The sequence below is a fragment of the Sminthopsis crassicaudata genome, chromosome 3, assembly GCF_048593235.1.
Source record: "Sminthopsis crassicaudata isolate SCR6 chromosome 3, ASM4859323v1, whole genome shotgun sequence".
NCBI classification, from domain to species: Eukaryota; Metazoa; Chordata; class Mammalia; order Dasyuromorphia; family Dasyuridae; genus Sminthopsis; species Sminthopsis crassicaudata.
In genome coordinates, this window is record NC_133619.1 from 60,732,630 (window position 1) to 60,759,518 (window position 26,889).

Genomic DNA, 26,889 nt, shown 5'->3' on the forward strand with positions numbered 1-26,889 from the left:
GCATTGTCACAGTATAGAGTAATTATTTTCCAATGTATACTATTTGTATGTAGCTGTTTATAATTATACATTTTTAATAACAATCCTTTTCATGAGAATAATTTTTATAAATATACTTCTTTAAATAAAATAATAATAGCTAAGGTATATACTAGGATTTCAGATTTGCAAAATTATTTGCATCATTTGTTCCTTACCTCTATGTTATAAAATAGGAACTATTTTTATCTTCATTTTATATATGAAGAAACTGAGGCTGAGAAAGATTACATGACTTGTTCACTTAGAAAAATTCCAAACTGGAACTGATCTTATGTATTCCTGACTCTAAGACTGTAGTCCATATTGTGGAGTGACTTACATTCTGATTTATATGGCATTAACTTTATGCCCATCCAAATAGTGACAGAGAAGTGTACAGAGACATCCAAATCCCCTATATAAAGCTGCAGGATTTTCCAATTTCAGAATGGTTGTTGGTTTGTCATTAACATTTAGAAACCTGGTTGATACAAAGGGAAATAATCCTTCACCTCTTTCCTCTCACCCACAATCTCATCAGTGGAGGCAGGGGAGAGAAAAGAGAATTTTTTCCCCCATTAAAGCAAGCCTGTGATGATCACAAAGGCTTCTTCTTTGTTATTCCTGGAAAAAAAATCACTGAAGAATACTTCTAGAAATTAAGTGGATAATCTAAGATAAAAATATAAAGCAGGGTCTCTGTTTTTCTATTTGTAAAATCCTCATGGTTATTTTCATAATCTAAAATATTTTGTTGTTTTCAGAGGCTGCAAAGAAACCTGCAGAGTGAGGATCCATTTATTTTCCATGTCATCATCAGGGTCATCATCATTGTTTCTATCAATTTCTGTCCATTTGGGATTGGATGTCAGCCTCTCTATTCTCTCCTCCCCCTCCCCCATCAAGTTCTTTCTATCCAGAGATGCTCATTCATCTTCTCTAGGTTCCACATTTGTCTAACACTGGAATGAATAAAATGATTGATAGTAAATGCACCCCTCACAGCTTCCTTATGGTAATATAGCTATCTGGCATAAGAGAGTGGATGAGAAAGATGTCTGGGCAAACTGAGCCACCAGAATTATACAAGTAGAACCCAAAGTGGTCTCTTACCCATTTGTTTTTTGGTTTAGATTGCAAATCCATTTGCAAAACATTATGAGGGGAGGAACATTATTGCCTTGCAAAAAAAGTATGTGGAAACTAAGAGGAAAATGCAGAATACTGGGCCCAGCTAAGTGTGATCACTTGGAGCATATTTGTAGATGAAATTAGTAGAACAACAACAACAACAATGGCAATAAGAACTAAAATGGGAAAAGGTCTGCCAGCAACTCTAAGGCAATTTATTCTCATCAATAGCAATATTAGATCTACATCATATAGATTATACCAACTTAGTATTTATCAAATAACATCAAACAACCAAAAAAAAATCTAAAATGGGGACTCAACCTGGTGTATATGAACTTAATTTTTTTAATAACAATATTTCAATATAATTGTTTTTCTTTGAAATGTTACTAATTTTATTATATTATAATGAATATTCATACATAGGCAGACCACCTCTGATGTCACAATCTACACCAAAGAGACTAAAATGCCTAATTCTAAGAGAAGCATTTATGACCTATAATATACATACCTTAGAAAGGGCCATAATAATCCTGTAATTGGCTATGGTCTGCTAATAGCATGGTGAAAAGAATGCTTTTTGATTGTTTCTGTGGGTAGAATTGGAGGTATCTTCAGAAAGAAACTAATAACCAAGATCTCTCCTATTTTCTTCTATTTTCGGTTTGACTCCTTTACTTTATAAAGGCATTTAGTAAAAGACAATAATGTAAAGGGAGAGGTCCCAGGCTTTCTGTCTTTACCAAGGCTAATTTCTGGGACTGTCAAACAGGTCTTAATCCTTTGCCTGCTTTAGTAATGGCTTTATCAGACTTCTGAATTGATTCATGACACACTCTCAAAATTTTTTTTTTTTTGTGCCTTAAGAAGTTGAAGTGAGAAAGCACAACTGGACCTAACTAGGGAAAAAACATTGTGGGAGTGATAAAATTTTAATAGGGTATTTAAATATAGATTTTCAAAATATCTCAAAAAGGAATTTTTTAATGGAAAAATTGCTGGTGGCCTTATTAACAATAACAAAAAAGAATAGGAAGGAAAGAAGGAAGGAAGGAAGGAAGGAGGAAAGGAAGGAAGGAAAGAATAAAAACAAAAAGGATACAAGAGATTATATAAGCAACCAATGTGCCTGCTTTTTTCCATTACATTAACATTTTTATATGTATCTGTATAGGTATGAATATATTTATTTACATATTTAAAATATATTTTTTATTTAGTATACTTATATAGCATAATGTAAATATATTTAATTTATTTAATATGATAATATATATTCATATATATATATATGTATACATTCAGATTACCTTTGATGAAAACTTAGAGTGGTATTGACAAGTTTTTAAACTATTTTTTATATGGAAAGACACAACTTCAACTATCACAAAATTGACTGACAATATAATATCTTACTCTTTCTATAGATAAAAAAGTGGACAAATAATTCAACAGAAAGATGAGAATGGATAGAGTTTGGAAAATTTTGTTGCAGTTTCAATGATTCTGAACTGCTTCTTGGTTAAAAACATCTTTTTAAAAACATTAATATAAATCATAGTGATTCCATATAACAACAAATTATGGGCAGACCAAAATCTCTGATGAATCAAAATTGCAGATGACCTCAAGATCACAGAATGTGACAATATGTTTAAGAATGTTATAAATGATGACTTAGAAGTGAAAAATAGGGTTTAAAGAAAAATCATAAAAAATAACCAGAAAGGGAGGTAAAGAATACCAAGAATGGTCTCTTACCAAAAGTGAAGGATAACAGACTGTGAGTCAAAAGGTTCTATTTGTCTTCAAAAAAAGTGAAAGAACAGAAAAAAGACATATAGCATTCTGAATAGATTCTCTGTAAATGATTCATCAGAAGACAGGGATAGGAATCACACAGAATAAGAAATCTTAGTAGGACTGTGACCTATTTTAATAGAGGAATATGGAGGATATTCAGGGAGGACTAGCCCTCTTGTATGAGGGCTTGCTGAGTGACTTTGAGAACTGCTCATTCATTACCTTTGCTGTTTTCCTGATTTACCCAACTCTCCCCTGTGTCTCTGAGAAACTATGTACAATGGCCACATCCAAGTAACCATGTGGGCAGATGGGTTACTGAGGGTAACTGACAGGCCTGAGACCTGTAGGTGATTTAGGGGACTGAGAATAATTTGGTCCAGTGGCCATGAAGGCAGCTGAAACAGATGCTGTGGAGCACTTAGAGTTTGATCACACACCAAGGTCATCCACGGCATCCTGAGCCATCACCAGTCATCCTGACTTTTATGTTGCCATTACAATACAAAAGGCAGAGTGAGACTGACAACTTTGTGTAGCTCAACCTCACTTAAATACAATTCAGGCACAAGTCATCACTCCATGATGTCATTTTCTAAACAAAGGATGAATAACCCATCATACATTAATATTAGTAATAGAATGTCTGTATTGATGACAAGATCAAGATCTATTCCAAGTAAGTAAGTAAAAAAAGTAAGAATTTATAAATGAATTTTGAAAGAATTTGTACCTAGCTTAGTGCCTGGAAAATAATAGATGCTTAATAGGTGCTTATTGTTTGTTTTATTAATGGATCCTATCCAAACTAAGAATAAAAAAAAAAAAATAGAACTGCTTAGAATCATGGAACCACAAAATGCTGGATCTGAAAGAAATCATAGAGAGCCTCAAAACAGATTTTCCTTATTTTGCAATTGAGGAAACAAAATCCTGAAAATAGTTAAGGGACTTATCCAAGGCTATGTTGCTATTTTGGATATTTTTGAGGGGCCAAAGAAATGAGTTCTGAGAAAAGACATTTTATGTTCCCACCTCTTAAATATCAACAAATCAGTAAGTATTTATGAAGTGCTTAATATGTGCCAGAAACTAGGAGGGAATATAAAGAAGGAAACAATTGCTACTTGGAAAAGGCTTACATGCTATTAGGGTAGAAATGCACAGAATAGCACAATGTCCAGTTATGGATTGAAATCCATTCCACTGTTAGGGAGGATGCATTATCTATATCACTTTCCCCAGCATATACCCACAGAGAGTTTCCTTCATCTGGATACCATCAGCTGAGAATAGCAGTGTAACATGGGTTCCTGGAAGCCTAATCAAGCTCATTAAATGCCTGCCCTTCAGTGTCTGGTATGTGCCTCATTCAGAGAAAGCACTTTTTGATACAGAGAGGCTTCAACTTACACACATGGGACTCATTTATAAGTGACTGCCCCTGCCCACCCCCAACCAGAAGACCTGGTACCATTGTAAAGACAATGTAAAGAAATTTTGAAAGATTTCTGAAGATTTAGATTTGGAGGCAAGAACAAACTTGAAAAAAGAAAGACCACCTTAAGAGCTCTGATTCCACACCAAGATTCTCAAGCAAGTCCAACTTGTCTGCTATGTCACCCTCATGTCTAAAAATAACTCCCTCTAAATTATATACAAATTTTCCCTATTGTATCATATTTCTTTGAATTTTGCAAAATACAAATATTTCTCAAGTGGTCTCTATTATTCCTACCACTGAGGGGATTTATTTGATCAATTCAATCCCCCTTTTTTAATACCCAATTATAATCAGCAGCACTGGAAGAATGGAAGTTTTTATTAGGTCAGGAAAAAAAAAAGTTTTTAATAGGAGCATTTAGGTCCTTTACAGCCCCCAAAGTAATTCTGCTTTAGTGAGGTCTTAGAGCACTAAGGATTCACTGGAGCCTGAAGGAGAGGGGCACAAGGGAATAAGGCAGAAATTCAGAAAAGGGGGTGAGATGGCATCAAAAACAAATTCTATTTATTTCAAAATTTTGCCTATTGTTGGTCATCTTTTCCTTCTCTTTCTCCCACAATGACCCTTTCTCCATGTTCAGGCCACAACTATATTTTAGGTTAAATAAGCTTTTGTAGGCTCATTCACTGTTTCTTTTACTGTTACAAAATATATAAACATTTCAAACAATACAGATGGGTTCTTGTTGAAAGCTAGACAATATAGTCTAGAAGATAATTCAATTCAGTTCACTGCAATTCAATTCAACAAAAATTAAGTACCTACCATGTGTAAAGTATAGTGTTATCCATTAGGAAAAAAAATTACAAAGAGAAAAAAACAATACTTAACGACGTGCAGCAGTTTACATTCTTTTGAGGGAGATAAAGATTTGCTAAATTAGTATAAACCAAAAGAACCTGCGTAGGGGAAGAGACTAGGAAGTAGGGGAAGCAAGTAGGCTTTAGGGAAGAAGTAGTACCTGTACAGCATGGGGTCCCAGTGGATAGAGAGTGCTGGGCCTGGTGTCAGGAAAATTTGAATTCAAATTTGTCCCTAGAACACATACTAGTTGTGTGATGCTGAGAAAGTCATTTAATACTGTCTACCTCAGTTTCCTCATATGTAAAATGAGCTGGAGTAGGAAATGGAATTTCCTGTATTTCAGTATCTTTGCCAAGAAAATCCCAAATGGGATCACGAAAAGTTGGACATAACTGAGCAACAGCACCTGGCTGGGGGAGAAGCAGAGTCAAGATGGCAGAGTAGAGGCAGGAACTTCTCTGATCTGTCCTCCTGAACTGCTCCAATTCCTTTAAATAATTTAATTAATAATAATTAAATACTTAAGTTAATAATTGAAACATTAAATAATGTTTGTATTTATAAACCAATAGACAAAAATCTGTAAACAAATTTTTGGACATCAAAACACCCCCAAAATGAAGCAGAACATTTTCCATCTGAAGATAACTTAGAAGATCAGCAAGAAAAGTATGCTATATCAGGAGGAAGTCCAATATGTAGTCTTGGGCATAGCCCCAGCCCCAGTTCTGGCTCCAACCCTAAACCTGGCCATGTTTCCAAACCAACAAAGCAAGACTGGGTCTCTGGACCTCTGAATCAGCGTCAGTACAGATGGCTTTTAAATTTCTCTGCTCAGAGACCAAAAAGAGGACTTGGAAAGTCAATAGAAAGGCCTGTGGCATTAGGGTGGGAATCCTAGCGTAGACCACACTAGTGCAGCCCAGGCCCGAGTAACAGCAAAACAGGACTCTATTGCTTTAACACGCTAGATTGTACAGCTACAATGGGGCAGGCACATTCCTCATAGCTCAGGGAAGAAAAGGATGCTTGGAGTCAGGTCCCTAGAAGGATCTCTCCAAACAGCTGCATAAAATTCTTGAAGCTTGAGACAGTGCACCTCTAACTTGGAAACTTTAATGAAGTATTAATAGCCAAGTAATAAACTAGGAAAATGAGCAAACAACAGAAAAGGTTTCTGACCATAGAAAATTACTATGATGATAAGGAAGATCAAAATATATACTCAGAAGAAGATAACAAAGTCAGTTTCTACATCCAAGGCCTCCAAGAAAGATAAGAATTGGTTTCAGGGTATAGAAGAGCTCAAAAGGGATTTTTGAAAATCAAGTAAAAGAGAAAAAAAATTAGGAAAAATTGAAAGTGGTGCAAAAGAAAATAAAAAAAGCTAATGAGGGAGAACTATGCCTTAAAAAGGCAAATTGGTCGAATGGGAAAGGAGGAATTAAAAGTTCACTGAGGAAAATAATTCCTTAAATATTAGAAGCTAATTACTTTATGAGAAATATGATATGGATTCTGAGATAGAGATAGAGATAAGGGAATGGGCTCTGAAAAAAATATAGAAGCAGGAGATGGATTTGTAAAAAATATGTACTAATATCGTTATTAATATATTCATAATTTTGCTTAATTAAGTATCATTTTAAATGCATTCCTACTTCCAAATAAAGGACTCATAAATTAATCTTTGGAATCTAGATTTTCTTTTTTCTAATTATATATTCACCGGATTATTTTTCTTTTTTTACTTTAAATATATATGTATATATATATATATATATATATATGTATTTATTCTGAACTTAAGAAATAATAAAAGCATTTACATAATATAGAAGAATAGAAAAAAATCAGAAAAAAGATTATTGCACATGAAACTACAAATCTATTATGTATACTTGCTACTCCTTTGAAATGTATAATATAATTCATTCATTGTTCTAAGTTATGCACACCTTGAACCACGGTCATTTCCCTTGCTCCTAAGTTGTTTATATCTTTATAGTAGTATCATGCCATTACCTTACTTGTCAAGCTCTATTTATGGATATATAGTCTGGTATGTCAATCTTGCCACATAATTCATATCTCCCAATATCTTTATCATCTTTGTTGCACATCTTTGAACTCTCTCCAATTTATCTCTATGCTTTCAGCTATTGCTGTGTCTAGACATGAATGCAGGATTCAAAGTATATCATCAGACCTACATTTCCATGCTATCTCTAAGAAATATGCTATATTAGAATGAGCTTCCCCACCTCAAGGCCCACAAAGGAAGAAAAAACAACTACCTAAAATAACCTTTACTAGGCAGTTATGGGAATATTTGAGAGGAATAAAAATTAAATTGGAAAGTAACTAATTTGGTTTTTTGTAGGCTTCATTTTTCAGTTTTCTCCCTAAGATACCTCATCAAGAAAAAAGGCATTGTTGATCAAGCTAGGAAAACGTTACTTAAGCAGCCATCTATTAACATAATCTGAGACAAGAACACAGTGAGATAAAAATTGTGATTCTAGACAGTTGGACAATTTCAGACACCTCAAAATGAATTTCAATCATCTACCTCAATTAGCCCTTTTATATGGACCGGGTGGGATGATTTCTGAGAATGAGAAATAATTATGGAATTGATGTGAACTAAATCTGGAATGGTAAGTTGGAGTCAAGTTGTGGAGGGTCTTGATTACTAGACCTTTGGAATTTGAAAGGCAGTGGGGAGCCACTGAGAGTTTCTGAGTATGGAAGTGATGAGGTTAGACTTGTTTAGCAAGCTATTGTGATGAACCAGGTGGGAGGTATTAACACCTGTTTTATTACCTGGAAGAAAGAATTGGCTTCCTGCTCTTTTGCTAATCTGACTAGTTAGTAAACATTAGTTCCCTGCTTATACTTTGCAGTACACCATATTAGATATTACTGAAGGATTAAAAAAAAAAAGCAATTCATTATGCGATGAGCTTATTTGCAGTTTAATTGGGAGGGGGCAGTGAATCCACATGCAAAGTAACTTGACAATAAAAATAACAGACTTGTAATTTGCACTTTAAAGTTCACATTTCTTTTTCACAATGACTTAGTGAGATATGTCTGATTGGAATTATAATGCACATTTTACAGATCAGCCAAGTGAGATTCAGAAAGATTGAAAAATATTCTTGATCAAATAGTTTCAAAAACAAGTTTAATTGAGGTACTATAGTCTCCAAATCTAACATTCTGTTCACTGTTTCTTATTGTAATTTTTTTCTTTTTATATTTTCTTCCTTCTTTTCCTTTCTTTTTTTCTTTTTATATTTTCTTCCTTCTTTTCCTTTCTTTTTTTTCTTTCCCTTCCTTCCTTCCTTCCTTCCTTCCTTCCTTCCTTCCTTCCTTCCTTCCTTCCTCCCTTCCTTCCTTCCTCCCTCCCTCCCTTCGTCCCTCCCTCCCTTCCTTGCTTCCTTCCTTCCTTCCTTCCTTCCTTCCTTCTTTCCTTCCTCCCTCCCTCCCTTCCTTCCTTCCTTCCTTCCTTCCTTCCTTCTTTCCTTCCTTCCTTCCTTCCTTCCTTCCTTCCTTCCTTCCTTCCTTCTTTCCTTCCTTCTCTTCTTCCCTTCCTTCCTTCCTTCCTTCCTTCCTTCCTTCCTTCCTTCCTTCCTTCCTTCCTTCCTTCCTTCCTCCCTCCCTCCCTCCTTCCCTCCCTTCCTTCCTTCCTTCCTTCCTTCCTTCTTTCCTTCCTTCCTTCCTTCCTTCTTTCCTTCCTTCCTTCCTTCCTTCCTTCCTTCCTTCCTTCCTTCCTTCCTTCTTTCCTTCCTTCTTTCCTTCCTTCCTTCCTTCCTTCTTTCCTTCCTTCCTTCCTTCCTTCCTTCCTTCCTTCCTTCCTTCCTTCTTTCCTTCCTTCCTTCCTTCCTTCCTTCCTTCCTTCCTTCCTTCCTTCCTTCCTTCCTTCTTCCTTCCTTCCTTCCTTCCTTCCTTCCTTCCTTCCTTCCTTCCTTTCTTCCTTCCTTCCTTCCTTCCTTCTTTCCTTCCTTCCTTCCTTCCTTCCTTCCTTCCTTCCTTCCTTCCTTCCTTCCTTCCTTCCTTCCTCCCTTCTTCCTTCCTTCCTTCCTTCCTTCCTTCCTTCCTTCCTTCCTTCCTTCCTTCCTTCCTTCCTTCCTTCCTTCCTTCTTCCTTCCTTCCTTCCTTCCTTCCTTCCTTCTTCCTTCCTTCCTTCCTTCCTTCCTTCCTTCCTTCCTTCCTTCCTTCCTTCCTTCCTTCCTTCCTTCCTTCCTTCCTTCCTTCCTTCTCTTCCTCCCTTCCTTCCTGTTCTTTTTCATTTCCACTTTTCCACTTAATACATAAAGACATCACTGATTCCCCGAACCTAGTTATTGCTCTCTTAGGATTCTCAAATCATTCGCTTTCACATGCATTTAACAGATTTTGTTTATGTTAAAGTTACTTATGTTCCTATCCTATTTCCTTCACCAAATTATAAGCTCTTTAAGTTTCTGGACTTTGTCTTGCTCATCTTTGCAGAGATTATATTATTTGGTAAGCTACCAAGCATGTAGTAAGCACCTGCTACTCAAGCAAATCCAGTAAAAAGCCAATAAAATCATCAATTTTACCCCAAATAATCATACATTACTATGCTCCATGTAAATGAAGTTTTATCATGTATATGAACTATTTTATCACCACCACACACCATTGTTGTCATCTGTCATCATCAATATCATCATCATCATCATCATCATCATCATCATCATCATCATCATCATCATTTTTATAGTAATTTCTGGTTACCAAACTACTTTCCAAATATCTCATTTTATCTGCATAACTACTCTGAAATAACTTCTGTTATCTCTATTTTACAGATTAGAAAACTGAGGCAGATGGAGGTTTGGCCAACATCATACAGTTATTTAATGTCTGAGATTAGATTTCACTTTAGGTCTTCGTGTTTTCAACTCTGCCTTTTTATCTCTGACTGAATATTAATTACTGAAATTAAATCCTTAAAGTTTTTACTTAAGAAAATATTAGTTTTTTGATAGAAGCTTTTCTAAAATGTCTTCTTCTTCAATAAAGGATAAGGGGAAGATTTTTGTCCACTGATAATAGTTAACATTTATAAAGATAGCAAGGTGACATAATGGTTAGAGTCAGGAAGACATCTTCCTGAGTTCAAATCCAGTCTCAGATACTAGCTGTGTGACCCTGGGCAAATCACTTCACTCTGTCTGCCTCAATTTCCTTAACTGTAAAATGAACTGGAGAAGATAAGGACAAACCACTCCAGTATCTCTGCCAAGAAAATCCCATATGGGTCATGAAGAGTTGGACACGACTAAACAATATTCTCTTTAAAAGTTCTTCTATCTGCTTTTTATAGGATTACTGTATTGCTATAAGGCTCTCAGCTGTCCCTTCTTGAGGCTGCCAATGGGCCCGCCTACTGAAGCTTTCATATCCACCCACCTTAAGTGTTGCTTTCAATCTGCTGTGGATGGGAAAGGCAGATGACTATAGCTTTTAAAATTGTTTATGAAATATTCTCAGAGTGAGATTGACCTTAGGAATCCTCCTAAAGATTCTTCTATGTGAGTTTTGTGCGTGCTTTCTGTTTACCCATAGACCTTTTATGCTAACTTGGTTGGGCTCTGGATGGTTAAAGTTATGTCACCATCAGTTATGTAGAATGCTATTCTTCATTTTGCCTGGAAGGAGAAACATCAACATCCACCATCATGGCTTAATTTAAAATGTTAATAATCTATCAGCTACTTAAGGGAAGATAATACCCACCAACTGTGCTCTAGAATGAGTTTGGTACTTTTGGCAAGGAAAAACCCAAGGTGGCAGTGAGATGTGAGTTCACAAGCATTTTGGGTACTCAGAGTAGAGAATGGGAATGTCAAAATAGACTGGGATTAATAGGATGTTCTAAATGAAGAAGTGTAGGACATGGAAGACAAATTACCTTCCCTTTGCAATCTAGCTTTAAGCAAGACTTGTCTGTGTCATGGTTTATGTGGGAAATTACATTTGGAGGAAAAATTTTTTTTTGTCATCTCCACAGGTGTAGAATTGTATCCCAGGTGTTACAGAAGTTGGTTTATGTTTAGATATAACTAGTATTTCTCTTTCATTGACAGTTTTCATGTCATATAAGTAACTTGCAAATAAGAATCAAGTCTGTATTTACATGAATTCAGTGGGGTGTGTATGTGTGTGGGGGATGCTTCTCAATCATCATAATCTTGGACTCATGTCTCCATTTAAGATTTCTTCTGATATCATCAGAATTTGATTTTTATGTAGATTTTCTATAGCAAAAGGAAAAGGATTTCCAGATGCCATGTTGGAATTCAGATGAATAAACTAGGGATATTTAATGGACTTTAATTTAATTCCCAAAAAATAAAAATTAAAGCCAACAACTTGTACCCAAACTCATAAATAGCAAAGAAAATTCTTCCCAATGATGCTTCCTTAACAATGCGTTTTATTCCTTGGCAAGGAAATTCACTTCTTAGGGTATGAGTTTCTTGCCCTGTTCTACTTTGTTCTATTGACACCTGTATTCACACCTACTGCATGAATGCTACAGGTGCTAGGGTTCAATATTTGTATTTGTATTCATTTTCACTTCCTCTTACTGATTTGTTCCTATTCTTCCTGTCTATACACCCAAATGTGATGTCAGACCTTCTCATCCACTATTTGTTTTACTATTACCCAATATGATATCTTTTCAAGCTCCTGTTAAAACAGGATAACCACAGGAAATATAAATCTCTTCTCAAATAATATTGCTGAGTAATTTAATATGTCCACCATTTTAGAATCTGAGACATCCTTGTCCTTAAAATGACTACTTTAGTTAATATTGGTATTAATTTATTTCTTAGTTATTCAGACAAGAAGGAAGACTCTTTTACTTTGAAAAAAAATAAAATAAAATATAAATATTTGAATACTGGTAAATTATGCTTCAGATAGCTTATAGATCCAATAAAATGGATCTGGTACAATGAGAAAGCTCACTGTCTTTACTATACCCAAGACATTAGTTGCATTTGTGAAATTATTGAAAGTATATATTGATGTTTAAAAATTTAAATTTCACAAAAGAAATGAAAAGCTTGATAAATGCACTCCATGGGCAGCTACAAACACAGTGCAGATAGTGCTGGGCCTGGAATCAAGAAAACCTAAGATCAAATCTGGTTCAGATATTTACTAGTTGTTTGATTCTGGCCAAATCATTTAAGGATTTTTGCCTCAGTTTCCTCATCTGTAAAATGAGTTGTGGAAGGAAATGACAAACCACTTCAGTATCTTTGTCAAGAAAACCACAGATATGACTAAAATTATTCAATCACAATAAAAACCGTCTCTTTATACAGGAGTCTACTATATGGGAGTCTTTATGGGACTGATTTTGATGACTTTATTAGAAGACCATTAGAAATATTAGATTTTGCTTGGTCAAGACAAACTATCAGAGAACTTTTTATATGAGTTACACTTTTAAATCAAAACTCTTAAATGTTGACTTCTGAGACAAATTTGACATTGTTTATCATTAGTAGCTACCATAACTGAATTAAGACCACAGCTAATCAACCTGAATCTTTAGTTCTTCAGGATAATCTGAGCAAGCCTTCCAATTTTCTCAGTCAAAAATTTTTCTGTCTTTATTTATATCATGTATAGTTTTTGATCATATTCTTCAAAAAATCTCCTATATAACTTGAATATCCAACTTATTGAATGAAGACTTTCCTTCAACATTTTTAATTATCATGTAAATGCCAGGAAAGCACTTGGACTGCATATTTTTATCATTTATTATTGTTGCATGACTTTTTTCTTACCATACATCTCTTGGATGGCCAGCTTTTATCTCATTTGTATATATAAGTAACCATTAGTAATAGTTTAAAGCCTATGCATTCCATAATATGTCTTTTCAATGCCTTTTGATTTACCTATAATTTTGATTCTGGAGAGGCTGTGGTATCCTATAATTCACAGCCATAAAAGAACACTTAAAAAATATTGGCTTTTGAAAAGATGAGTTTTTGTTTAAATATCTCTATTTGTGGCAGAAATGAAAGGAGCAGTGTAAAAGATGAATATGCTTAAGATATCCAGGGAGGAGACTCTTCCCAATAAGGTAGGCTAAAAATAAATAAATTAAAAACTCCACAATCTAGTCAGATACCTCAACCCTCTACTTACAATTAGGATTATAGTGACTCTGTATTTGTAAAATAAAAGTTATAGAATGTGGATTCTGTGATAAGAAGAATCCTGTTGAGAGAATATGTTATTTGAAATCTATCAGAATCAAGTGTAGGAACTGCTATGCAAATTGATATGGACTAGCATTTGATCACCTTAGATACTTGGATGATGATAAGATTCAGAAACTATCATACTTAGAAAATGAATGATTCTATTACACTGTAGTATTTACACAAGGCCTTAAAAATGACTAAGTTTGCGAGGTGGAAATCAACTCTAACCCAGTCAAGAATCTTTCCATTATATTTGTTCATGTGGCCAACTGCTGGCCACATGAACATGTCTTGTACACTCAAATTCCACTTATTGTGGTCTAGAGTGTATTCTCATTTGTGCTTCATATCACTAGAAGCCAAAGCACAATGGGTTCATGGCACCAGAATAGCTTGGCTATCAATAAATCAGCAATAATTTATTAAGTATCACCAAGACCCCAGCCCCTATATTAAGTTCTGGGCACAAACAAAAATAGCATAGTTTCTTTTCTGGGAATGTGTCAGAAGAGAGACCATGGAAGGGGGACCTTATACATACCTTTCCATTTAGATGCAGTTGTTTCACAGATTTGATTTAAACTGAAATAGATTTTTGCTATAAATGACTATTGATTAATTCACTCAGAAAACATTAAGTGTTTACTATGTATGTAATACCTTGTTGAGTTCAATTGAGAGAGGACATTCCAAGATATTAGAAATAGTGTGCTCAAAGCTACAAACGCTCAGGAGTAGTCCAGACTGGATGGACCCTCAGTTATAAATGGGGTTCATAATAATACCTACTTCTCAGAATAAAATAACATAACATTTGTAAAGCAATCAGCACATATTAGGTATTTAATAAATGCTTGTTTCCTCTCTTCCAAGAGTCTTCCATTATAATATGGAATCTTTCATTGATAATCCTTTTCTTCCTTACGGACTCTATTTGAATTTTATCTATTATTTTTATTCAAATTTTGGTCTTTCTTTTTTCTTTCTTTCTTTCTTTTTTTTTTTTTTAACATGCTATCATAATTTTAAAGTGACATTAATTTGAAGTAGCTTTATATTATTAAAAGTCTGCCACATTCCAGTTCTTTTTATCCCTTTCCTATTTTACCATAACCCGATACAAAATGGCATCAGAAAGTTGTTTCCTTGTTACATATTATATAGCAGCTCTTATGTTTAGTAGAATAGTTCTCTCATTTAGTTATGAGTAAGCCCAGTCCAAAAATAAAGCTGGAAAAGGACAGTGTGTTGTGTATATACTTACTAGTGGGAATTGCATTCTCTCTTCCCAGTCACAAAGAAAAGACTGAAACTGAATGAAAAAAGATTTTCTAAAGTCAAAGGAAAATGCATTTATTGATTTTCCCTAACCCATGAGACCCATTCCTCTCTTACTCACAGAGGGAATGAAGGAGCCCTGGAAGCTAAACAATCAGATAGACAAAACCCGGAGGGGCAGGGTCTTGGGTGGGTATTATTGGCAAGGGCCATATTGAACTGGGTGTTAAACTGATCCCATATCCCTAAGCTAAGATGGGAGCAGAGCTCACTGGACAGCTGATCTAACTCCAAGGTTAGCCCATTCAGAGAGAGCCAACAAGGGAATTTTGAGTTCATCAGAGAATTGCTGAGAAAAAAACCAGCAGAGGCTAGTGTGGATATGGCAGGATGTCAAGACTACCAAAGCAGCAGCTGCTGTGGGCCTAGGCTCAGGCCTGCATCCAGACAAAGAGGAAGACATCGTGGGCTTCCAACCAGGCCCCAGTCTGGGCATGCAGGAAATGAAGGAGGGGAAGGGAGAGCTGTCTTGTGTGGGAAGGTATCTTTTGATTGATCCTCTGAGTAAACAAGTAAAGGGGATGTCAGTCTTCACAGGATCTGGGAAGGGAAAGGAATGTGCCAAATGCCATAAGGGCCTCCAAAAAATCAGCGGGAGGTGTATTCAGATGGCTGCAGACCCCTGCTGAAAACAGGCAGGTTCTCAACTCTTTTTCATGGGATGTGAAGATCAGAAATTTGTCCTAATAGAGAAATGGGAGAGACTCCTTTCTGACTCCTGAATGCTCAACTTGGGAGATGGAAGACTGAGAGTTCAGGGCAGACCCTGCTTGGAGGCAGACCATAATAGCTCCATGGGTCGCCCTAATGAAAGAAACAGAGGCAAATCTCATGCCTGCATGGAGAATTTGATCTGTTGTTCTTCCTCAAGTAGAATATACCTACCTTAATTTAGGGACTATTGTCATTACACACACACACACACACACACACACACACACACACACACACACACACACACAGAGACATTTTCTGTACCTCTGAGAAGCAAAATATCATATTAAATCTAGAACCAGTCTTAGAATCTGAAAGACCTCTGTTGTAAACCTATTTTTATTATCTATTAGTGGTGTGATTTTAATGTCTCATTATACTAAACAATTCTCTAGGAATGTAGGTTGCATAATAGAAGCTGATAGAAAGGCTTTCCTTACTGGAAGTTCCCTGTAATAAAATAATAAGTCTAGTCTCAATCCTTACTGCCTGTACCATGTAAATCAACGAAAAAAAAAAAAAACATGAATTAAAATCCCATTATGTGCCAGTACTGTACCAGGGGCTAATGATATAAATATATAAGTGAGATAGACCTGACTGGCAGGGTCTTAATTCTAATTAGGGAAGACAACACTTACAAGGGAAATCCAAGGGAATTTTAGTTTGGAATTATTTTAAGAATAGTGAGTAGAGCCATAAATCAATGAACTGTCATGACTTTTGAAGAAGCAAGCTATGGAAGGGACTAGGGATATATAGTCCATATATATATGTTATTTGTAGTTTGGAGATGACAAGATATGATGAATTAGGTGATTTTTTTCACGCACTTATTAATTGCTCATTTAAAGTCACTTCACCTCAACACCAATGTTATGTGAGCCTTGAACATAGTAGGTATTTAATAAATGAGGTGAATTTGACTCAATTTTCACAAGATTTGTGGTTGATGGGATTGTGGTGTCTTTAATGTTGCCAGATCTAGGTTGTACAATGGGTATAGAGCACTGAACCTAGAGTCAGGAAAATCTGAGTTCAAATGTGACCTTTGGCAAATCACTTTACTGCCTTATTTTCTTCATCTATAATATAAGGGTGATAATATTAGTGCCTATTTCCTAGGATTGTTGTGAGCATAAAATGAGATAATGTATGTAACCTTTTAAATCTTAAAGTACTATGTAAATGATAATTATTATGTTATTGTCAATTATTTATTATTGTTATTATTATTACATGATGAACATGTCAGGTCAGAAGGCTCCAAAGTGAATGAAGGAGGCAAGATGGTAAGGAAACCCTCTCCTCTAAAGTTCTAATTAAGCAAAGTTATCTTCAACAAGATAAAGAGAGGCCATCAAATAAAACAAATAAATAATCAGGGAAGCAACAAAATTAAATTAGGTGTTTCAGGGAAGTTTTCCAGGCCCTCCACCATAATCCTTGTCAATGACAATATCTACATCAATGACTTTTGCTGTATACTGGCATCTTAAGTCGCTAACTTTTCAACTCTTATGGCCTCCATCCCTATTCTGCTTTGCCAGCTAGTACAGTGGTTATACCCTAGACTCCACAATCACTAGAAACTGTTCTAGCCCGCAATCAACTCAGAAACTTTCCAATCTGTCCACAAGTTCTGGTCTCTCACGCCTTCTGAATTATCTCTTTAACCCATTTGTAATATTTATTTATTCCTTCTTCTTTCAGTCCACCTTCCTCTACTAAATTCTTTCACAGTCTTTATTCTAAAGTCATTCATATCCATAGTTTAACTTCTTTCCTTTAGAGTCCCTCATTTCTTTATATTTATTCTTCATATTTCCTGTCTTGCTAATGTCTATAACTGATGATGATGGTGATGGTAAGAATGATAATACTAATAAGGATAATTACAATAGACATTCACATGAATATAAAGATTACAAATAACTTTCAAGGGATCATAGATTTTGACTAAGAACCACAAAATTCAAGTTTAACCCCCTCATTTTACAGATGAGGAAACCAAGGCATAGAGAGATTAATGTCTAATTTGTCTAATGTCACACAGCTAGAGTATGAGGCATCTTGATCTCAATTCAATACTTTTTTCCCCTATGACACGAATATGCTCTTTACTATAATTTTGTAATTGCAAGAAACCTTTGTAATGATTCCATGATATTGCCTGGTATTTATTTGCTTCTGTAAAATAATTGTTCATATTAATTAGGGTTTATCTCCCTCAGGGATTCTTTCTAAATTAGTAAAGTAAGTTTCCAACTTTTATAAGTATAAAAATTGAACAATATTTTAGCTTTTTTTTGGCTGGATAATTGCACCACCTCCCCATTCCCTCAACACCTCATCCCAAACACAAATACACATCTATCTCCTCCATTCCAGTTTTTCAGTAAGGCAGCACAGTTGGAGGAAATCATAAAATTGTGGTAACTCTGTCTCCTAAAAATAGTCTGCTGCCTTTAACTTACCTCCCTCTGCTACACAATTATCTTTTAAATAATAATAATAATAATAAAGTAAGTTTTTTTTTATTCCTTATCATATTTGTCCAAATAGCTATTCAAAATCTTCTCTTCTATTAACTTCATCCTACTCGCTTCTCAACAAATTAACCCACATGTTTCTTGCTTTCTTGAAAAGATTAGGGAAAGATTACACAAGTTCTTCCAGTTCTTTCCACAACAGGTCTAAACATGTTTTTCATTGTCATCTGTTCTCTCTTACTATCCTTATTTCTTAGAAAATAAAAGTCCTATAGCTTCTTAACAAAGTTTGCCTCTTACTTTTGCCATTGATCACATTCTGACCATCTCCTCTAGGACCCTATATGGGTTCTGATAACTGAATGTGAAGATCATGAAATTATGATTTATTATCAGTAAATTTTTGATGTGCATATATTCCCAAATGCCCAGTGTCATGTTAAAAGTTCTTGAGCAAAAAGGGGTCATGAGTGGAAAAAGTGTAAGAAGTCCTGATATAGTATACAGCTCCATCAGTTATTTTTCATATTTTGTAAATGCTTCTTTCCAACTACTTATGTCAAAAAATGAATGGTTTTTGTTTTCTTTGAAACTTCTCTGTAAGTTCATTAGTGTGATTACATGTTTCATCAGTTTCCTATAATTCAGTAGTAGACCTTTGAAAGTTATTTGAGTAAAAAGTCATGAGCCTTCTGCCAAATCTAACATTGAGCATCTATGATTGGCTTTTGCATGATCAATGTAAAATGTATCCTTGAGCTCTAACTCAAAGCCTGGTATAGCTTTTGAAAACCTAGTTTCACTATGCCACAGTGAAGCATTACAATATTAATGGAGACTTTTTGTAGTCATACTCTCCATCTCTACATCTCATGTTCTTATTCATTTACTTTCTCCCTTTATCTAGAATGCTTAAAAATCTCTAATTCTAGCTCTCATTCACTCCCCCAAGGTTAAGACCTACCTCTATTATTGGAAATGTTCTTCTGGATGTCCTATCAGCACCTTAAACTCAATATGCCCTAAACTGACTCATCTTCTGCCCACCAAAATCTATCCTACCTCCTAATGTCCTTGTTTCCATCGACAATATTACTGTTCCCATTTACTCAAAGTCATTACGCTATTAACTCTTCCCTCTTCCTCCTACTCCCACATCCAATTCATTACCGAGGGTTTTCAATCCTCCCTTTAAATGTCTTCATCCTTTCTTCAACCCACATGACTATCAAGCTTGTGTAGACTCTTGTGACTTTTCACCTTGACTATGGTAATAAATTCCTGATTGGTAAATACAGGTTCCCTCCTCTATAACCCTTTCTAACACACATGTCTGACCATACTCAAAAAGTTTTAAACAATATAGTGTTCTCTAGGAATGCTAGGGTATTGCTAGATACCCTGTAAGTTCAATAGTCTATATTTCAATGTGCCAAATTCTCTTACTTAAGTATTTCACAATACTCCTAGGTGAGATCTTTCCTATTTAACTACCCTCAGCAATATCATAATTACTAATGAACAACTCAGCACCCTTTGAGTATTTAGAATAGCTACTATAATGATCAACCCTTCCCCAGATGAATGAAGCAATCATCTTACCAAATGGGATAGCAATAGAATGTATCTTGACTGAGTATCCATCTTTTTTTTTGTTTGTTTGTTTTGTTTTGTCAAAGATTATTACTTTTGCTCAGAATTGACCACCAGAGGCAAATTTCCTTGAAATATCTGATACTCTAAAGATTTTACCTTCATTTTCAGATGAATGGTGATCACATTTAGTTAGATTTCTTTTGCCATGAACAAAGAAGTACATGTGTTTATATTATAATACAGTAAGTTTCAGTAATTTTAAAGTTGCACTCAAATTTTGGTACACCGTGGGTGTTTAGCTGTTACAATAGGGGAGATATTCATTGCATTTGTTAATAGTGACATTGAAACATGGAGTTGTTAACCCATCCTACTTTAATTTATTCCTTACATCAGGCATCTTTCCCTACTCCAATTCATTCCTCAAGGTTTTAATTAAGGTTTTCCCCAACTACTATTTCCCATACAACTTAGACTTCATCTCCTATATTGATTTTCTTTACTATGCATCTGGTCATTTAGGTTTTACCATCTTATGTTATTATCTCCATATTTCATATGAATTGATCTTATCTTCCCAACAAGATCATAACTTTCCTAAAGGCCAGTAACATTTCACTCACGTATTTTTAAACCAGAAATTGCTTGTTTTTCTTTGAACAAAAGAATCTGTCTCTCTTATACTTAGATTTCCAAAGCTTAGAGTAACTGCTCAATTAAAGCTTCTTTTCCACATCTTACCACTAGAGAAAGGTACAGTTAGATACCTACCAAATACAAATTATTTATTATAACTCACTCTAAGATTCTTAGACAAAATGACTTGCTCCTTAAATAGGAAAATATCAAGGTCCCAAGGGATCCTCATTATTTTAAAAACTCATCAACTTACATTAACCTTGGTTTATCTTTAGATATCTATGGGTAGATTACAGTTTTATAAAAGATAAACATTACATTTATTAATATAAGTTATTCTGCACTTAAATATTTGTTAACCTTATTATGAAGGTTACTTAACATGCAAAGGAGTCTTTTGCCAACTAAATACTTGGCCACTTTCCCCAATATAGGTAAATTTTAAGAGTAAGTAAAACCTTAAATCAGTCATTGATTTGCAACAGACAATATTTGAGTGGGAAGATTAGATGGGGGCAACTGGACAGTTTCCCAGCTTCCCTTAAAATCAGGTCTTCACAGGGGTGGTCTCATTAGTTTATTTGAAGTAAGATCCCAGAACATGACACATAGATATCCAAATATAATTTCAAAATTACAAAAGCTGTGTGTGTGTGTGTGTAAACATACAGACATATACACATATGTGTATATATCTATATCTATATATTTTAAAAAGTTTTTTGTTTAATCCATATCTCCTTCTTGAGAGCTCCATTCCAATGTCTCACACTTAGCAAATGGTAATAGGCTCCCGAAGGCTCTTCCATTATATTGTGAATTGTAGAGTTTCTTTTTATAAGAATTCATTTCTATTGAATACTTTTTAGTTAACTTATATATATTTTGTATTTAATTTTTTTGCACACACACTATTTTACTCTAGGAGAATATAAGCACCTGGAGGGTAGGAGATATTTGCATTTATGACTTTGTATCCCCAGAGACTAGTACAGTGACTAACATATAGTGGATACCCAGGGAATGTTTTTTGGTTTGAATTGGATTATCTAGCCTAGAGAAGTGTGAGAAAACTCATTTCTAGAAAGTTGACTGTAGTATGGTAAATTTGGAATGTCTGCATGAATGGAAAGAATACTCATACAAATGAATTCATGGATCCTAGAAGTTGATGAAGTATACATATACAGACATATATATATATATATATATATATATACACACACACACACAATCACATAAATCATCAATTAATTGAGAGATGTACAATATACATTTTTTCATAAAGAGCTGATTGATCAGCATACCATGAGTGCCATTACTATGAATGTACCACACTGTGTCATGGCTACGTGGGAGTAGTCTATTGATGACATTTTACAAGCCAACTTGCTACACAGCCTTAAGGCACCAATAGCTCTCTCTGAGTCCAGGTGTCATGTAACCTATTAGGTGAGGAAGCAGCTGCAAATAGCCCTTGTTGTTATTGCATAAAGAACTGCTGCTACTCATTAGTCTGTTTTTCTGGTCGGTCCTGGGTAACAGCACCTCCAGGTTACACTAATGATTAAACATCCAATCTCTGTCCAGACCATAAAAGCCACCAGGAGGAGCTAATGACTGATGGAGCTTTATGCACACCAATATTTAAAGTGAATTCCCTCCACAGAACTTCCAACCTCTTGCTGGCTCAGTGTTTAATTATTTATGTGGTAATGGATGGACCAAGAATAGCCTGCCCTTCAAACAGCTTATTGAGAAGAGCAACTGTACCTCATTGTTTCTTTTGTAGGTTCTTTCCTGGGAGGAATGCATTTCAGCTTTCCTAGAGACAGAATGGTGTAGAAAGTGCTGCATTAGCAATGCTCCCAAATGACTCTCATTTTAAATTAAAAACATGCTGACTTCTGGCGTTTTGATGCTTCCCACAAGCTCACCATGTGCAGACAGCCCTGAAAAAGGGATGGAGCCTGGAGATGACACATACATTGCCATTACCGGAGAGCTGAGATAGAGAAAGCAGAATTCTCATTCTTAACTCTCTGCTTTTAAGGAAGCAGTAAACCAGAGCATCATGGGATGGAAGAAAGAGCCTGGAAAAGTTCTGCAAAATCTTCCAGATACAGTGAAAAAAATGGCATCAGTACAGGGGAGATGAACTCCCTAATTCCAAGTCTACTATAACTAGTTAAATTGCTGGCTAAGTGGTCCAGTGAATAGAGCATTGGACCTGAGTTAGAAAGACCTGAGTTCAAATTCATTCTTGAAAACTTACTGGTTGTAGGAAAAATCATTTACATTTTGTTGGCCTAAGGTTTCTTTTCTGTAAAATTGTCATAATAATAGCACCTTCATTTCAGGGTTGTTTTAAGTATAAAATATATGTATTAATTGATTTGCAAACTTATTATTGTTATTATTGCTTCTGAGTTATGTATTTCTAAATGAGATCCATAATTATTTATGATGGCCTAACTCACAAGAAAAATAATTAGGGGGCAGCTAGGTGGCGCAGTAGATAGAGCACCAGCCCTGAATTCAGGAGGACCTGAGTTCAATCTGGTCTCAGAAACTTAACACTTCCTAGCTGTGTGACCCTGGGCAAGTCACTTAACCCCAGCCTTAGGGGGGGAAAAAAAAACAAACAAACAAGAAAAATAATTATTTTGTATTCAAATGAAATTAAGCAGCTTAATAAAAAAAAACCCTATACAAATTGGAATATATACACATTTATGTATATATATGCATGTATTTATATAAGCATACATACATCAGTGTTCATATATGTATATATGCATGTGTGTGCATATGTAATTATATAAATTAGTACTTATGCATATACCAAATTATATTTCTTTAATTGAATACTTTTATTTCATTTGAATAAAAGGCATTCATCATCCACTTTGTTTTTTCTTGTGTGGACAGTTAGTAACAAAAAATGATTGTGGATCTCATTTAGTGATCTCTATAGGGTTTTAGGGATTTATGGAATTATCATGATGTGATATGCAAATAAGCTCTAGAGAACTTCCTCTTCTATATGGAATCTTTATTCTTTTGGTCTGTATGGGCACCTTTTAGGACAGTAGCACTTTTTGCAAGCAAATGCCTCTTAGATGCTTCACTTGATATTGATGCCATCGATGCTATTAACAAGTGAAAGAAGTCAAAATTTTAGTAACTATAGAACAATGAGCTAGAAAAATTAAAATTTCCCAGCATTCTTGTTTGTATAGAAAATCTATAAAGCAAAAATATTAATCTGGAAAAATGATAGCATATTTTTAAAATAGAAAACAATAACTTAAAAAAATACAAATTATCTCAAAAGTTTTAGAGGAGTTTCAATCCTTTAAAAACAGAAAACTGCACTAAGATATTTGGGACACTTTATTTCTTAAACATTTCTCTGTTGTCTAATTGAGCACTCACAAGACATTGGGAATAGGTTTTGAGAAAGGCAGTATTACAAAACTGATGGCAGCATACATGTTACAAGTTACACACCTGTTTTGAAAGCAAAATTTTATATAAGTATTTTGCTGTTTGCTTTATGAAACCTAGCTCTATTGAAAATGTTTTTGATGTGAAATATTGCTCGACTCAAAGAAAAGAAAGAACATGATGCAATATTGTTATTGTTCAGTTGAACTGAGTCTTTGTGAGGATTTCTTGGCAAAGATACTGCAATGGTTTGCCATTTTCTTGTCTAACTCATTTTATAGATGAGGAAACTGAGGTAAACAAGGTTAAGTGATCTGACCAGGGTTATATAGTCACCAAGTATCTGACAACAGATATGAATTCAGGAAGATGAATCTTCCCTATTTCAGGCTTAGTATTCTATCACTATGACACACCCATCTGCCTCATGGTACAATGGTGCTAGACGGAAGAGGCAGGTAATGGTAAGAACTTGGAGCTGGGATAATGTTGGCTGTAGTTCCTTTTTTCTTCTCAAGTATACTCTTTCCTTCTTGATGCTTCCTGACTTGGGCGTTTTTGAGGGTTATCTCCTTCTAGCAGTGAGAAAGGGTAAGTAGAGTTTGGGGTCAATATTGTAAAGGGAAAAATAAACAAAACAGAAAAAAGCAAACAAAAAAGTGGAATTAGAATGAAAAGTCACCTCTAGTTATTTGACGTAGTAAGTATAAAATTATAGATTAAAGACCAGAAAGGGCCACAAAACCATCTAGATCATTCCCTAATTTTTACAGAAAGGAAATTGAATTCCAGGAAGTTCAAGGTTATTAAGAGAGTACACATCAGAGGTGGGATTTGAACCCATCTTTCTTCAGAGTTGGTGCCCTTCCATTATACCCTATTGATTCACTTAGAATTTCTGGGCCTTGGTTTCTCCATCTGTAGCATTAAGGACCAGATGATCATTGAAGCCCCTTTGAATCCATAATCCTATGATACAATTTGGGGGTCATTAACTCTATCCCTTGGAGGATAATAAGGGAAGAATCATCCAAATGGATATAATGAAAATTGGAATTATTTATGATTTTTTACTTGCTCACAATTCTCTTAGCCATAATAATCTTCTCCCCCTCCCCCTCACTGACTATAATTAGTCAGAGAATAAGGCCAATGGCTGCCAATGGAATTCTTAAAATGCATCATTTGTTTCAAAAAAAGATAATGTGATTTTTCTCACAGTGGAGCTTGGTGGTAGCTAGCGAGCAATGAGCAAAATCAGCTTTAAGTTGTTTCAAAAGCAACTGAATTCTGTGGGGCCTGGGCAGATGAACAGAGCCCAAACTTGGCAAGTTTCCTTCTAAAGAAGGAAAAACTGCATCTCACCTTTCATTCCTGTCATTGGTTGAATGGTTTTCCTGGGTGACCCAGGCGCCAATGAAAATATGCATAATGAAGGTGTCTGTTTTCAAACAGCATGTGAGGGTCCCCTCATCACAATAAAGCCCAGAGATTTCACTAAGCTTAGACCAAAGCCGAGTCCCAGCCAGTTGGGCCCCCAGATTGGACCTGAATCAATGAGATATCAGGCACATGGCAGGCACTTTCTCACTTCCAGGCCTAACTAAGAGATATTATGAGAAATTCCTGTTTGACTTAAGTAGACCCTCACTTGGTGGAGGTAAACCTGTTTAAATAAAACATGAAGAATTGCCAAAGCCTGTAGGACATATAAAGTAAGGTACGTTAGTAAAGTCTTATGGTATGTTAGCAAAATCCAACATGTTTGTGCTAATGAAATCTATGATTCAATAAACTCACACTTCTGTAGTCTCCGAATGAGAGAAATGCTTCGCTAGGTGTGAGTGAGTCACATCACATACATGTCCAGACATTCTAGGATTTTATGTACAAGAATTCCATGTTATTACAGGAAGGCTAAGCTGGTGAGGAGCATAAAAATGATTATGGAAGCCCTGTCATATACTTTCTCAGAAAGAGATTTATGGAACAATTAATCAGTCCTGACCAATGCATTTCATTTACTGCTGGTGATAACAACAATAATGACCAGGAGAAGAACTCACCATCACACTGGAGTTATTTAAATTCCTACTCAGAAATCAACAACAAACTCCACTAGAAGAAAGAATTCTATTTCACACAAGGGACAGCACACTATTTCACTTAACATAGACTTTCCCTTGAGATCACCTTTTAAAATGATTCAGGTTCTGCTTCAACCTTGAGATGACTTTCCTTTAGAAATAATAATAATAATAATAAAGGTTTGTATACTATTTTCCCTCTGGGTTAGACTAACAGGTTAGGTTAAAAATAAAATCCCCAAAGACATCTTATTGTAGATTTTTTAAGACCTGTATTGTAAATAAAAAAGGGAAAAACAAAGCAAAACTAAGCAGAGAAAGTAAATGAAGCCGGAGCAGTAAACCAGGGCTTGGATGCTAGAATAAGCCAGCCAGCCATCGCAAGCAGACATAAAAATGGTGTCTGAAAAGATGCCAGATGCGATCAGTTACATAAAAAACACTTTGCTCCTTGTTTCAGCCTCAAAATTGGTGATGAATCTAGGATTTAGAAATGGGATTTCATTTATATGGAGAACTACTAATGTGAAAAACTATCCATTGATGCAGAACAGAAATTCATCTCTAACTTAGAATCTTAAAAATTTGTTACTTGGAATACAGACGGCAAAGTGACTAAGTGAGGCACGTCTATAGCCCTCAAACTAGCAAGAGTACAAGGAAGAACTTAAATCCTGTTCTTCCTGATTCCAAGGCTAGACCCCTTCTTAATAGGAAATATTGTACATGTATATGTGTGTATTCCTGCACGTGCATGTATGTTTATAGCTGTGTTTATATATATGCATGCATAAACACATATATCTTTGTGTGAATGTATGGGTATATATTTAAACATATACATGCATCTAGAGAATGAGTTGTTCACAGAGGACTAGCCCTTCTGGTGAGGGGCTTTCTAAGCGTTTTGTTCATCTACCTTTGGTGTCTACCTCCTGCTCAGTTCTCATCTGTGGTTAGAAGAAGTTGCAATGTGAGCAGTAACCGTATTCTGGTAAAACCTCCTTGGCCGGTAGATGGGCTATAAA